This window comes from Lygodium microphyllum, chromosome 10, assembly GCF_053477565.2.
Source record: "Lygodium microphyllum isolate KBCC chromosome 10, Lygodium_microphyllum_v1.1.10, whole genome shotgun sequence".
NCBI lineage: Eukaryota > Viridiplantae > Streptophyta > Polypodiopsida > Schizaeales > Lygodiaceae > Lygodium > Lygodium microphyllum.
The window spans coordinates 95666569-95682442 of NC_141144.1; positions in this window are offsets into that span (position 1 = coordinate 95666569).

Sequence of the window (15874 nt, forward strand, 5' to 3'; positions counted from 1 at the left end):
ACACCTCTTTTCATTTATGACTAAATTTATCCAAGCTTACAATGTCTCTCACATTTGATGTCACGTACCACAATATGTTATGTGAAAACATGTAAACTTACCACAAATTATACATTCATTTTCAATTTCTAATACCTTTCATAGTCTTTATCTCTGATGTGATACTATGCACAAGCTATGTACCTCTTATTTGGATATCCAATTTATTTCCTTTCATCAGCAGACCTCAATGTGTCCTATTGCACATGGTATTGTCTTGTCGCTACTTTGAATCCCCTTAAAAAAAAAAAAAAGCAATACAACTACTAGCACACGATTATAATAGCTTTATTCTGCACAATGTGAAAGCGTTCCATGTAGAAACATACTTTCCTAAAGCTCAATCTTCTACTTGGTTATATCAATCAATGGATATTATAATCACCATGGGAACTCCTAATACTCCCATGGTGTCAGTTCCCAATCTAACACCATCTTGGAAAACATAGAATTTTCACTAATGAAAGTCAAACCACTCCTCCAAGAGAGGAGGAAGGACTCAATGACTCCATTAGATGGGAGGCTCTGTTAACCATCTACAATAATTGAAAATATGCTTACATTGAGCTTACATTGACTGAACATAATAAGCACTACAGACAAAATCAAGCAACCATATTACCATCACATAAGTCCCACTTGTACACTAAACATTTGCTAGATTGCTTTAACTTAGGCATTTTGTTTGAGTCCACATCTTTCTTTATGTTCACATATAAATGGAGAAGACCTTTAGCATATGGAGGCACCTCTAAAATTTAAAATGTGGCTCAAAGCCATCCGATAAGATAGTGCCATCCACTTATAATGATTAGATAAGCAACAATGACTCCCTAAGAAGGAAGCACCAATACACCTCTTGGTACATTGTAAGAGATGGGGAATATGGGAGGAATACATGAATAAAGTAATGGAGAAAAATACCTGCTATACTAGCGGGTATATAAGATGTAAGGGACTTGATATTTTTTGTCATTAGATTATAATAACAAATCTCCTTCATCTTCTCTCCCTCTCTCTAGCTTTCATGGCTTCCTTCCTTCCTTTTTTGTCTTTCTCTCTAGTATTTCTCTCTCCTCATCAATCTCATTCTCTCTCTTTTGCTTCTCTTCTTCTCTCTTTTGCAATATTATCTCTCCTCTTTCTCTCTCCCCAATCCTCTCCTTGACAATTGGTATCAGAACCATAGGTTCTTGATCTAGTTGGCTAACATTCCATTCAATTATCCTTTTCAATCACATAGATTTAAGAGCCACATGTTCATAGGTAGTATAGACATGACATGGAGGAGCAGTGTAGTTATCAAGGATTTTTGGACCATAAGGACAGTAGGTCTGGAGCATTAGTGAAGTCTTGGACCAAGTTTGGAGGCTAAAAGACCAGATTTAGCAGCTCGTGGGTCATTTTTGGCCAATTTTGAAGGTATTTTCCTATAAGACAGTGGTAAATGGAGTAGAAGAGGGTAAGTCTTGGTTACTTTTCAAGAAGAGTCTTCTCTCTCTTTCTTTTCAAGCTCCTCTCAAGCTTCCATGGAGGATATCAGCCATGCCTGATTTCTCCATCACAACAAGATCTCAAGGAAGCAACACTAGCCTTTGCTTTGAGACCTAAGTTGCCTTTGCTCTTGATCTTACATATCTAGTCTTTTCACTTCCATCCTCATCTTCTTCTCTGGAAAATTTCCTTTGCTATGATCTGCGCATGCATGAACTACCTTCTCATTATGCTCACCTTGCAGAAGTCAATTGGATGAGGCACAAACTGTGTAAACAAGCTTGAGGAAGAAGGTGTCAAGGTCAGCAAGCATTTGTTGCTCCTTCGCTAGAGGAGCTTTTACACAATCTGAATGTCAATTATTACAACCTTCCTCCACAACTGCAACCACAAATTTCTTGGTCTGGTTATTCATGGGACCAAGTTTTGAGGCTTCAACAGCTTCAGCAATAGTAGCAGCAGCAACTTCAGCAACAGTAGCAACTTCAGCAGTGACCTTAGCAAAGAACTGCTTCAGATTTATCTGATGCCTATTGTTTTGTTGCTGCTTTGTTCTTTGATGCCTTTACTGGTGACATCAGAGACCTTTTGCTATAACAAGCAAATGCAAGGGTAAACAATAACAAGGATTCAAGAAAGGCTGAAGAAGTCCATCGTGGATGTATTCTTTTCAGCACAATTTGTGTGTTAGTATATCCACCCCAACCTTTGAATGAAAAGTACTTAATAGATTTCCATCTTGGGCAAAAGGGAAGGGCCAAACAATGAAGATGAAGACGGTTAACACTGTTGAAGGGAGGCATGTGAACCCAAACCTATATTTTGCTGCATTTGAAGCATCCCATTATAGCAGTATCTTTCCTATCTCTACCATGCACTCAACAAGAGACTGTTGTTTGTGCCCTTTTTGAAGGTCAAATAGATTGACATGACTTCCTCTCTCACGTGCTTCTGCAAATTGGGAAAAACAAATTGTGCCTTTAGCCAATGATCACATTGTAGAGGTTTATCAAAATTGTAATTCAATACACCAACTGGGAATTGAATGCAATTATGCTTGCAAATGGTAGCATGCCCATTTGTGAAATTTGATGTTGATTGCCATAGTGTGTGCTTGCGTGGTTGAGGATTTATCTCTGTGAAAAAAGGGGAGGCCTTGATAGCTCTACATCTAGAATAGCTGGGAAATCCTTTGGAAAATGGTCTTTCAATGCTGAAATGTCTATCCATTGTACTTCCATTTTGCCTTTCAAACCACTATCCAATACTTCCCAAACAAGCTTACGCTTTGCATAGTAGCACTTAGCCACTAGGCTTGTTATCATCTAGAAAACCTGATTCATTAGTCTGTGAGAGCCTTCTTTGTATAATGTCCACCAATGATGGACTCTTCCTCAGCATCAAGCCTAGGGGGCTGGGCTCATTCAAAGGATTGGACTAGCTAGTCGGCACACTATTTTGGCTGGATGTTGATAGGAATCCACAAAAACACAGTCCTTCTCAAGTAGCACTTCTTGCGAGCTTCTGTTCTACATGAATAGCTGGGGAGGGGATGTCCATTGCAATGGTGCTATCCACACTTGTATCCAAAACCTTTGGAATTGTAGATTGCAAAGCTGACAATGTGCTAATAGCTCCCATCAAAGTAGAACTTGGTGGTGGGGAAGGAGGAAAAGTACCAAAGGCAGTAACAATTGTGGCAATTCCTACATCAAGGCTATCGGTTTCTCTTCCACAAACTGCAATAGATCCCAATTGCACCAGGAATTTGAGTTTGGTCAACAATGTGCTTCCACATGAGCTCCTTGCATATGGATTAGGTCTTGAAAGAGCTTGCTCAAGCTTGTATTCTTCGGCAACCTCTACAAGGCTGTTCACTTTGTGATACAAGCAAATTGCAAAGATTAGTCATATCCTGGAGATACTTATCTTTCAATGCTTGCATCTTTGTCCAAAAAATCTATTGTGGATCAATTATTTCTGATTGTCCTACCTATAACAAGGAATCTAGAGTTGACTGTGGTTGCACTTGAAGTGGCTATTTCTTGTGTTGTTCAACTTGCTGCTACATCACACCACCTCATTGTAAAAGCCTTTGCTCTACTGATCCAGTTGAGGTTGTGCAGCTTGTTGTTGCATCTATTGCTCTGCTGAGTGGTTTGTGATTGTGGAAGCAAAGAGTGTTGCTCGAGAAGCTTAAGACTAGCCCAGGATTTGTTATTTAAATTTTTTTTAAAGAATGATTCAATGATGTATATCCCCTTGAGGGACATTATATTGGTAGCTATTAGTACATGTATCAAGAGCTAGTATGTACAAGTTATCCATATAAATAGAATGCACATGGTACCATGTGATGAATTCTGGGGGGCTCTTCTCTTTGAAATTAAAGACGTACTTGGCATTGCAAGTGTTTCTTCTTCGAGGAACCCCAATGACATCATGCTTACACACTGAGCATAATTTTGAGTGATTTTGAAACCACTCAAATCCACGTGCCTCATGATAAGCATGAATACAGGGCAATACCATAAGTGGATCCCCCTCTTTAAACTCAACTAGACAAATTGTGCAGAATTCATCAATGCTTTTGAAAGTTAAGGTGTCGTGGTCCTTCATATATGTTTTCCCAAGAACAATGGCTTCTAGAATGTATCATCATCTTTCATTGCCTTCTTTCCCAAGTTTGAACCTTGTTACTACCCATTACTAAACATTGCCAATTACTTAAGCGTGTCATTTTTGGAGAAGTCCAAGTGTCAAAATTCCTTCAACTTGAGTGCTCATGGCTTGAAGAAGCAGCATGCAATCTGAGTGCTCATGGCTTGAAGAAGCGGCATGCTTGGTGGAGAAAATATGCTCTCAGGATTAAAATGTTTGCTCCTTCACTAGCTGTTGCAGTCAAGGCAGAATCCACACTCTTGGCTATCCTGAGTGGACATTCAGAAGTTATACAATTGATGTACAAGGGAAGGTAGAAGGCATTTTTGCTCTAAGACAATAGGGCTCCAAAATATTGTTCCCTAGCATATCAATATTGCAATTTTTTCCAATGGATATAGATGCAAGCAACAGATTATGTACATTCTTCTAGCATAAAAACAAGTTTTTTCCCCGAGAGACTATTGGAGCACGAATTTTCTTGCAGGTATAGGTACCCTCTTGAAGAACCAAGATATTGACTTGGCACTAATGTGTGAGATGTATTTTCTGATGTATGGATGTATTATTGGTTGCAAATGTATGGGAAAATACTACTGAGGATGTATTTGCAGACATGAGAATACGTACGAGTCAATGACAGTGAATACAATGCTTGGAATGTATGGGAGATGCCTATGCATGGGGAATTATGCTAAGAGATGCTTATGACATGAAATTATAGAATAAGGTTGCAAACAAAGAATTTGGATGATTGGGAAATGTATTATCCCATGTGGGATGACCCTTCAGTCATGCATTGACAAGTTGATCCCTTGCAACCCCTTTCTTGACCCCTAGAGGGTGCTGTAAACAATTTGCTAACATTCACAGAAGTATACCTATTCCCAGGAACTGAATTGCAGGTCTTGTAGAGTGCCCATAGGTCCTACTAAGGGCTTTGATAAATTTTGGAGCTCTATTTGGACTCTACAAGATACTTACAAGTCAAAACAGGCCTCCTACAGGTGTAGATAGGGTGTTGGACTACTGGACAGTACAACAATACTTTTCCTATTACAAATTTTTTTGTATAAAACCTGGTAGCACATGCTTATGCTAAGTTCAAAGAAGGCATCCTTGGATTGAACTTGAATAAAAAAGTAGGTCAATCAAAGCTTCCTAGCTCAAGTTACAGGTAAAATAGTGACATGTGGTCTAACGGGACTACACTTAACCACGGCAGGGGAATAGGGGAAAAACCAAGGCCAATGAAGATGTTCAACAACATGTTTGTAGTGGGCTATGCATTTGTAGTAGCATTAAGTGTGCCATGCATTCATTCCAAAGCAATGTACATTGTATTTCTTTTTAGCTTGTAAAGTTGGTGGCTTGGTAGAAAATGATTGTTAGTGGCAGCACGAAGTGAGTAGCAAGGTTATAAGAAATGGTGGGTTATGACCTTCTTGTATGGTTGGTGGCTTGATAGAGAATGGTTCTCATTAGTAGTGCAAAGTGAGTAGCAAGGTTATGTGAAATTGTGGGTTATTGCCAAAGATGATGTATTACATGATGGATTGTGTCTTTGAGCTTGAATTTGTGCCAAATTTTTCTGTAGAACCATTGAAAGACCTCTAATAAATTAGTTGTTTTCTATCTTCCACCTCCATGTCTTGTGTGTCTAAAGTATTTTGTTCTTGCTTGATAATGTGATTTTTCCATACCTTGGGTTTACCAAATAGATAGAGATCCATATTTCTTGACAAAATATGCAGCATGGTTGCATAAAATATGCTGCGTAGTTAACAAATAAAGAAATTCAATTAGAAAACCTTATATGAGTTAGACAGTAAAGAGACATACATATGCAAACTTCTTACCATATAGTGAGTGAAGTGTTGATTACCTCAAGCTTCTGTCATTGCCTTTTGCACGAGAACGAAGGACTGAGAACAACCCTGAAATGGATTACGAGGAGTATCCTCATGACATTGGAAGCCTTAGTGCTCTTAATGACACTCTATGCAGGTATGAGACAAGGCATAATCAAATACATGAGGCTGTTTTGGAAAGACAGGAGGCATAGCAGCAAACACAGAAAATCATGCTGAGATAATGAAGGAAATGCATCAAATGAGAACCATCATGGACACACTTAATGCCAATGTCTCTAAGTGGTTGGAAATCCAATTGAAGGGAAAAGAGAAAGAAGATCGGTCACATGGACATGCTAAAAGAACCACCTTCCCATCAGTTAATGCAAATTCTCATGGGCATTATGCACATGACGCTTATGCTTATGGCCAACATGTATATGCCGATGGTACACACTATGATCTGCATGCATCTTATGAATATGGACATCAGCAACATGCAAACGAATATGCACAATATGCAAGTATATCTAGACAGCATGTTAATGCTTATAGATATGATGTACTATGTCATAAACATAGTTTCATTCCATTGAACCTTAACAGAAGAATGGCTATTATGGGCAACATACTTATGCTTATGAGCATCCACCTTTTCGACAACATAGTCATGATTATACATGTGAACCTTCCTTAATTTAACAGCCTAGTTCTTATATGGACGTGACAATAATGGTCATGCTTATTAGTACTCTTCTAGCTTTGATCGACAACAAGTTCATAACTACCATGGTATCCTATATCTCAATCAGTTCATACCTCATGATCACCCAAATGTAATGATGAGTTCTTTTCAAGGTGCTGATGAAGAGGAAGAGAGCAATGAGCAAGATAAACAACAAGAATGGGATAATGAGCAACATGATCAATAAGAAGATGAGCAAGAAGACCAAGAAGATGTACAAGAAGGGAATAGTGAAGAGCAAGATGTACAAGCTCATGACATATTAGATGATGAATCACATGAGGCACTCACAAATGTAGATGGTTATGCTAAAGGTTCTAGACTCTTGGAGAAACCTCATGATGATATTCTTGAGTATCAATTTACACATAATCAAGGTTTAGAACAACCATTGAACGCATTTGATAATGAGTACCTTGATCATGGTTATGATGAGATTGGTATATGTCCAATGATGATGTAATACATGATTTGGACATACATGTTGGGGGTAAAGGCGTGTAATACATGATTTGGACATACATGTCACGTCACTTTATTCTTTACATTCATTTTAGTGACTAGTAAATAAAGGAAGGCCCGGTCACACATTGTGACCGTTGGAGTTCCCATTTCTTGTCTCTCTCTTTCTTGCTCTTGCTCTCCTGCCATAGCTCGCGTGCAAGCTTCGATCCTTCTCACCTTTCAACTGGTATCAGAGCTTGGCATTCTCTTGCTCGAGCTCGACTCGGTGCTTCCCGACCTTTGCATTGACTCGCTTCACACATTGGGTCTCCATCCCGACAGCCATAGCCGACCTCTCGAGCTCTCGACTCTCCCCGGCTTCCCGAGCTCCATCCCGGCCTTCTTGAGCTTCATCAGGGCCTTGCCCTTGAGGTATTGCTTCAGCATTTGCAGGCATTTGAGTGTATTCTCAGTTTGAAACAGGGCAGGAACAAAGGGCAGCCACTCTTCTTGAGCTCCATAGCTCATATCTTCCCTCCCCTTTGCATTGGGCCTTCATGGCTTGGTATGTGCCTACCTTGGGCCATCATTGAGCCCCCCAACCATCATAACTCCACGTGATCGGCAGCAGCACTCCAGGCCTCAACATGCTGAATATGGCGCCCATTTTCAAACTTTGACCTCCACGTTTTACAGCTGAATGCTTTGTTGCTCATGGAGCACTCATCATTGGCCTATTTGGAGGGCATTTGAGCCTTTTTTGGATGTCATTTTGATGCTTTGGCTTGACATTGAGGTTGGGAGCTGATCATTCTCAGTTTTGAAACTGTCATTCACTGCATAACAGTGCTGGAAACAGGGCAGCACCCCTGACACTGACATTTGTTGCTTATGCCTCATTCCATTGGAGCTATTTGATGCCCGTATGCGGTCTACTTTCTACCCGGATGTATTGGGGATGTATGCATTTAGTTTGACCATGATTTTGGCTTGAATTCGGGGCTGAAATCTACTGTTTAGAACAGTAAATACATGCTGGAATAATAGTGGGCTGAAGGTACTTTACATGCTTTGGCACTTACCTACCGATACTAGATGTATGCTTTGAGCTTTGGCATGATGTCTCTGACATTTGGGGACGACTTGGAGCATATGTATGAGATTATGGGATGCTTTTGAGCTTTGCATTAGCTCCGTCTTCACTGGCATTTGGACCGACTTGGCATGCTCGTGGACCGCCTATGCCTCATGTCTCTGCTTGACAATTAGGCTTTTGCATTACATGCTTTGGTTCGTGACATATGCTATTTGGTTCGTGTATGCCATACCGACATTTGGAGCTTGGATTTGGATGTATTTGAGCATTCCCGGCTTACTTAATCACTGATCTTGGTTGCTATTTGGATGTCATTGAGTTGACCGAGAGCTTATTTGGGCTTATGTATTGCTTCATGGTTAATACGACCGGTGCTTCATGTATGTCATGCTCTCTTGGATGCGCTTGATACATTGATAGGGTCACTTATCACTGGTGCTTTCTCTTGGGTTGTTTGAGCTTCTGAGCTTGCTTTGTACGCCTTTTGTGCTAGTGGGAGCATTTTACATGCTTGCTTGACCTTTGACAGTTGCATGCTATTGGAGCACTTACATGTATTTGGAGCAGTTTATGTCTTGAGGAGCTACATACGCATTGAGACTTTGGGATCATACTCCGATCTTTATGGATATGCATTGATGTAATCTTGGTTTACAGGATGCTTATGAGCTGAGTCTCATATTTGGATCTTTCTCTTTGAGCAGACACCTATTTGTGTCAGGTTTTGGCAGTTACAGGAACACTTTGCCTAGAGTGTCTGGGGGTGTGCCTTTCACTGGCATATGTTATTTTGACATGCTTCGATGTTGAGCTCATGTTCTTTTCACTGTCATTGGCCTTGCTTATATCCGTTTCATGCCGGCTTTGGACCTAGCATTGTTTGCTTGACATTGGATCCTATTTTGGGACAGTTTGCTCTCTAGACTGCATACCTGCAATTTATTACAGCAAGCAGTTATTGGTGGACTGAAGTGTACTTTTCATGCTGAAATATCCTGATTTGGTGTACCGCACCTAGTACTAAGTGGGCAGCAACTTTTGGCACACTTTGCTCGCCCTTTGGACCCCGTTTTGGTCATTTTTGGGCAGTTTATGCAGTAAAACAGCAAGCAGTTTTGGACTGTTTGGGCATTTCCAGCCTGCATAATGGCGTCATCTTCGCATGATAGTGCCATCTTTAACATTACAAAGTTGGATGGTACCAACTACTCTTATTGGAAGAGTCAAATTTGACAGGTCTTGGTGCAGAAATCTCAGATTAAGCCACTTCGGTTGAGTGGGGAGCAGCCTGAAAATATGGACAATGACGACTGGCTTGAACTTGATGAGCTATGCAAGTCCACGATTGTATTGTCTCTCACTGAACAGGTACATTATAATGTATTTGAGGAAGCACAAAGTGCATGGGATCTATGGAATAAGATCAAGAATCTTTATGATAAGAAAAGTCCGGCGAGTCAGATGTACTGGTTGAAGCAGCTTATGGATCTGCGCATGAAGGATAATGCGACTATGTCTGCTCACTTGAGCCAGATCCATGCTATACTGAAGAACCTGACTTCGCAAGATATCACCTTTGGAGAGGAAGTAACTCCTCTTTTCTTGCTTGGGACTCTGAATGAGTCATGGGATGTATTCCGCACTGCTCTTTGTGCCTCTAGTGCTACTCTAAAATTGGCAGATGTTGAGAGTGCTCTTCTTCAGGAAGAGGTGAATCGCAAAAACTTGGATGCCTCTCATGGTAGTCATGCTTTGATAGTTAGAGGCAGGAATGACAGGTATGACCGTGGTAATGGCCGAGGCCGTGACTCGCAGAAGGGTCGGTCTAAACCTCGTGGCAAGTCGCGTGGGTGCAATGCAAATGTCACTTGTCATCATTGTGGGAAAAAGGGCCATATTAGACCACAGTGTCATGAGTTGCGCAATGAGAAGCGCAAGGATAAGGGGAAAGATAAAGTGCAGGAGAAGTCCTCTGATCGTAGCATAGTACCTGCGAAGTCCACGTCAAGATTGAGGAAATTAATGCCACGCAGACTGAGGAGTCCGATGGTGGTGATGAGTTTATACTTGCAGCTAGTTCTTCTGATGCTTCACACTTGACTGAGACACCTAGTATGTATGCACAGTGCTGGTTATTGGATTCAGGTGTGTCCTTCCATGTCACACCTTACCGTGAGTGGTTTCACTCTTACCGTACTGTATCTGAATCAGTCAGACTTGGAGATGACAGGTCTCTTGATATTGTGGGTTGTGGTGATATTCAGTTGCAGTTTTCCACTGGCAGTTCATTTTTGCTTAGGGATGTACGTCATGTACCTGCGCTTACGCGCAGTCTTATGTCTGGAGGACAGCTAGATGATGCAGGAATTCATGTATGTTTTGGGGATTCTGCCTGGAAGATTACTCGTGGCAGACTTGTGCTTGCTAGAGGCGCCAAGGTTGGCAGCGTCTATCCTCTTGTTGTATCTGGGTCCTCAGTTGACCATGTTTTGGCAGTGGGTTCTATCCCACATGTATCACTTTGGCATGCTCGTTTAGGGCACATGTCTTTGAAGGGAATGAAAATGTTATCTGGTTTGCAGTATCTTCTGCCTTTGGATTATGCATGTTTTGACTCATGTGATCATTGTCTTTATGGTAAGCAGAATAGGTCTACGCATAAGAAATCGGGTAGGCCACGCATGAGTGAGCCCTTGGCATTGATGCATTCCGATGTTTGTGGGCCTATGCCTTGCATGTCTATGGGTGGCGCGAAGTACTTTGTTACCTTCATTGATGATTTTTCTAGGAAAGTGTGGGCTTATCCCATAAAGCAAAAGTCCGATGTCTTGGCAGTCTTTCAGTGTTGGCTTGCTCTTGTTGAGAACCAGACTGGGTATAGGCTGAAATGCCTTAGGACTGACAATGGGGGAGAATATGTCTCGCATGCTTTTGAGCAGTTTTGTGATGACAGGGGTATTAAGCGTCAGTTGACCGCCCCTTACACCCCACTCCAGAATGGTTTGGCTGAGCGCATGAACAGGACTATTCAGGAGCATGTGCGCTCTATGCTTAGCCATGCAAGCCTACCCGAGAGTTTTTGGGCTGAGGCAGTTAGTACGGCAGTGCATGTCATAAACTGATCGCCTTCCAGTGGATTGGATTTCCAGGTTGCAGAGGAAGTTTGGGCTGGTAAGCCACCCTCTTATGCACATCTTCGTGTCTTTGGATGTGAGGCATTCTGCCATGTGCCTAAGGACAAGAGGAGTAAATTGGATCCAAAGAGCATTAAATGCATATTCCTTGGCTATGGTGAGTCAGGAGAGATGGGCTATCGCCTATGGGATCCGCAGGCGCGGAAAATAGTACGCAGCTATGATGTCGTCTTCCATGAAGACAAGATGCACATGCAGCCTGAGAAGGTGGTTGAGATCCATAGAGTGATCTTTCAGGAGGAGCCTAGAGCTCCAGCACAGCCAGTAGTACAGCCTGCAGCAGTTCCTCCACAGGGCCAGGGTATTGGATAGGCAGTTAGACAGGCAGCAGAGCCTGCGATGAGACGGTCTGCTAGAGACAGACGTCCACCTGACAGATTTCAGCCCTCTATGCATTATGCTTTGGTTACAGATGTAGGAGAGCCTTTCACTTACGATGAGGCTATGCGCAGGGGTGACAGTCACTCCTGGGAGAGGGCTATGCAGTCTGAGATAGACTCCCTGCATAAGGATGAGACTTGGGATTTGGTTGCCTTGCCTAAGGGCAAGAAGGCTTTGTCATACAAGTGGGTGTACAAGCTGAAAAGTAACCCTGGACACCCCAAGCCGGCATACAAGGCTAGATTGGTAGCAAAGGGTTTTAAGCAGGAACATGGTGTGGACTTTGATGAGGTCTTCTCTCCTGTGGTTAAGATGACCACCCTGCGCTTAGTCTTGGCTTTGGTTGCACAGCTTGACTTAGATCTATATTAGATGGATGTCAAGACGGCTTTTCTACGTGGGGACTTGCATGATGAGATCTATATGGATCAGCCTAAGGGCTTTGCAGAACCTGGCAGGGAGCACCTAGTGTGCAAGTTGAAGAAGAGCTTGTATGGCTTGAAGCAGGCACCTAGGGAATGGTATCATAAGTTTGATGCCTTTATGCAGTCACAGGGCTACAACATGAGTGCTATGGATTCGTGTCTTTACAGAAGAAAGCCCGTGATGGCAGTTTGCTTATCTTGGTACTCTATGCTGACGATATGCTAATAGCAGGGAAAGCTCATGATGAGCTAGATGCTCTTAAATCTCAGCTGAAGAAGAGCTTTGAGATGAAGGATTTGGGACAGGCCTCACATATACTTGGGATGCGCATTAAGCGCGATAGGCATCAGGGGCTTTTGTATCTCTCACAGCAGGAGTACATTCATAAAGTCCTTGAGTGCTTCTGCATGCAGGACGTAAAGCCTATTGGCTGTCCATTACCTTCTTATGTGAAGGTATCACAGGCCGATTGTCCGCAGACAGATGAGCAGAGGGCCGAGATAGCCAAGATCCCTTATGCTTCAGCCGTGGGCAGTTTGATGTATGCCATGATAGCCACTCGTCCAGATATTGCGCATGCAGTTGGTGTTGTGGCACGCTATATGGCTACACCTGGCAGCAGACATTGGGATGCTCTGAAGGGTATCATGAGGTACCTGAAGGGCACAATAGATATGTGTATTTGCTATGGTAGCCAGGATACAGGGGTCGTGGGGTACACTGACTCCGATTATGCAGGACATGCAGATAGTAGGAAGTCCACTTCTGGCTATGTATTCACCTATGCTGGAGGGGCTGTCTCTTGGATGTCCAGGGTTCAGAAGTGTACGTCTTTGTCTACCACTGAGGCCGAGTATGTTGCAGCCACTGAGGCTTGCAAGGAGGCCATATGGCTAGGCCGTCTAGTTGCTGACCTTGGGATTGATGCTATACCTACACTGCATTCGGATTCTATGAGTGCCATTCAGTTGGCTAAGAATCCGGTCTTCCATGCGAAGACAAAACACATTGAGGTGAGGTATCACTTCATACATGGTGTTGTGGAGGACAAGTTTGTTGACCTTGTCAAGATCTCCACTGACGAGAATCCTGCAGATCTGCTCACGAAAAGCCTCACTACTGAGCGCTTTGCCTTCCTCAGGAGATTGATGGGCATTGGATGAGATGTTGCCTTTTCTCATCCCTTGTACCTATGTACATTTGTACTGTCTTTTCTTTTTTTTTTCTTTTCTCTCTCACTAGGGCAGATTCGCCTTTAAGTGGGAGGTTGTTGGGGGTAAAGGCGCCTCCGCCGTGCCGCCCCGTGTATTACTACACTGACAGTACCCGCCACTGCACACTGCAGGTGGCGGGCGCCCGTCATGTCACTTTATTATTTACATTCATTTTAGTGACTAGTAAATAAAGGAAGGCCCGGTCACACGTTGTGACCGTTGGAGTTCCCATTTCTTGTCTCTCTCTTTCTTGCTCTTGCTCTCCCGCCATAGCTCGCGTGCAAGCTTCGATCCTTCTCACCTTTCAATACATGAATATGAAGATGGCATTAAAAAAGAATAAAGAATAAATTAATGGTGACGGGTGCACGCCACCTGCAGTGTGTAGTGGCGGGTACTATCAGTGTAGTAATACACGGGTGACTAGGCAGAGGCGCCTTTACTCCCAACAACTTCCCACTTAAAGGCAAATCTGCCTCAATGAGGAGAGAAAAGAAAAAGAAAAGACAGTACAATGTACACATGTACAACAGGATGAGGAAAAATGTCATCTCATCCAATGCCCATCAATCTCTTGAGAAAGGCAAAGTGCTCAGTAGTGAGCCTTTTCATGAGTAGATCTGTTGGGTTTTCGTCAATGGAGATCTTGACAAGGTCAACATACTTGTCCTCCACAACCCCGCGTATGAAGTGATACCTCATCTCAATGTGTTTCGTCTTTGCATGGAAGACCGGATTCTTGACTAGTTGAATAGCACTCATAGAATCCGAATGCAGCGTAGGGATAGTATCAATCCCAAGGTCATGAACCAAACGGCCCAACCATATGGCCTCCTTGCAAGCCTCAGTGGCTGCAACATACTCGGCCTCAGTGGTAGAGAGAGCCGTACATTACCCTGGACATCCAAGAAACAACACCTCTAGCATAGGAAAAGACATAGCCGGAAGTGGACTTCCTAGTATCTGCATGTCCTACATAATCGGATTCTGTGTAGCCTACAACTCCTGTATTGTGGCTGCCGTAGCAAATACACATATGTATTGTGCCCTTCAAGTATCTCATGATACCCTTTACGGGATCCCAATGCTTTTTGCCATGTGTAGCCATATAGTGTGCCACAATACCAACTGTAAAGGCAATATCTAGACGAGTGGCTATCATGGCATACATCAAACTGCCCATGGTGGCTGATGCATAAGGGATCTTGGCCATCTTGGCCCTCTGCTCATCTGTCTACAAAAAATCAGCCTATGAAACCTTCACATAAGAAGGTAATGGACAACCAATAGGCTTTACGTCCTGCATGCGGAAACGCTCAAGGACTTTATGAATGTACTCCCTCTGTGAGAGATAGAGTAGTCCCTGATGCTTGTTGTGCTTAATGCGCATACCAAGAATGTGAGAGGCATGTCCCGAATCCTTCATCTCAAAGCTATTCTTCAGCTAAGATTTAAGAGCATCCAGCTCATCATGAGCTTTCCGTGCTATCAGCATATCATCCACATAAAGTACTAAAATAAGCAAGGAGCCATCACGAGCTGTCTTCGTGTAGAGACACGGATCCATAGCACTCCTATTGTAGCCCTATGACTGCATAAAGGCATCAAACTTATGATACCACTCCCTAGGTGCCTACTACAAGCCATAAAGGCTTTTCTTCAACTTGCACACCAGGTACTCCCTGCCAGGTTCTGCAAAGCCCTTAGGCTGCTCCATGTATATCTCATCATGCAAATCTCCATGCAAGAATGCAGTCTTAATATCCATTTGATACATGTCCAAGTCAAGCTGCGCGACTAAGGCCAAAACCAAGCATAGGGTGGTCATCTTGACCATAGGAGAAAAGAATTCATCAAAGTCAACTTCATACTCCTGTTTAAAACCCGTAGCGACAAGTCTTGCCTTATAAGCCGGCTTGGGGTTTCCAAGGGTACTTTCCAGCTTGTACACCCATTTACATGGCAAAGCCTTCTTGCCCTCAGGCAATGCAACCAAATCCCAAGTCATATTCTTATGTAAGGAGTCTATCTCAGACTGCATAGCCCTCTCCCAGGACTGACTGTCACCCCTATGCATAGCCTCATCATAGGTGAGAGGCTCTTCTGCATCTATAACCAAGACATAATGCATCGAGGGCTCAAATCTATCAGGTGGACATCTAGCTCTAATAGACCATCTCACAGAAGGCTTTGCACCTAGTCCAACACCCTGGCCATGTGTACAACTGCTATTGCAGGCTGTCCAACTGGTTGTGTAGGAGCACGGGGCTTCTCCTGGAATATAACCCTACATATCTCTACCACCCTCTCAGGTTGCCTATGCATCT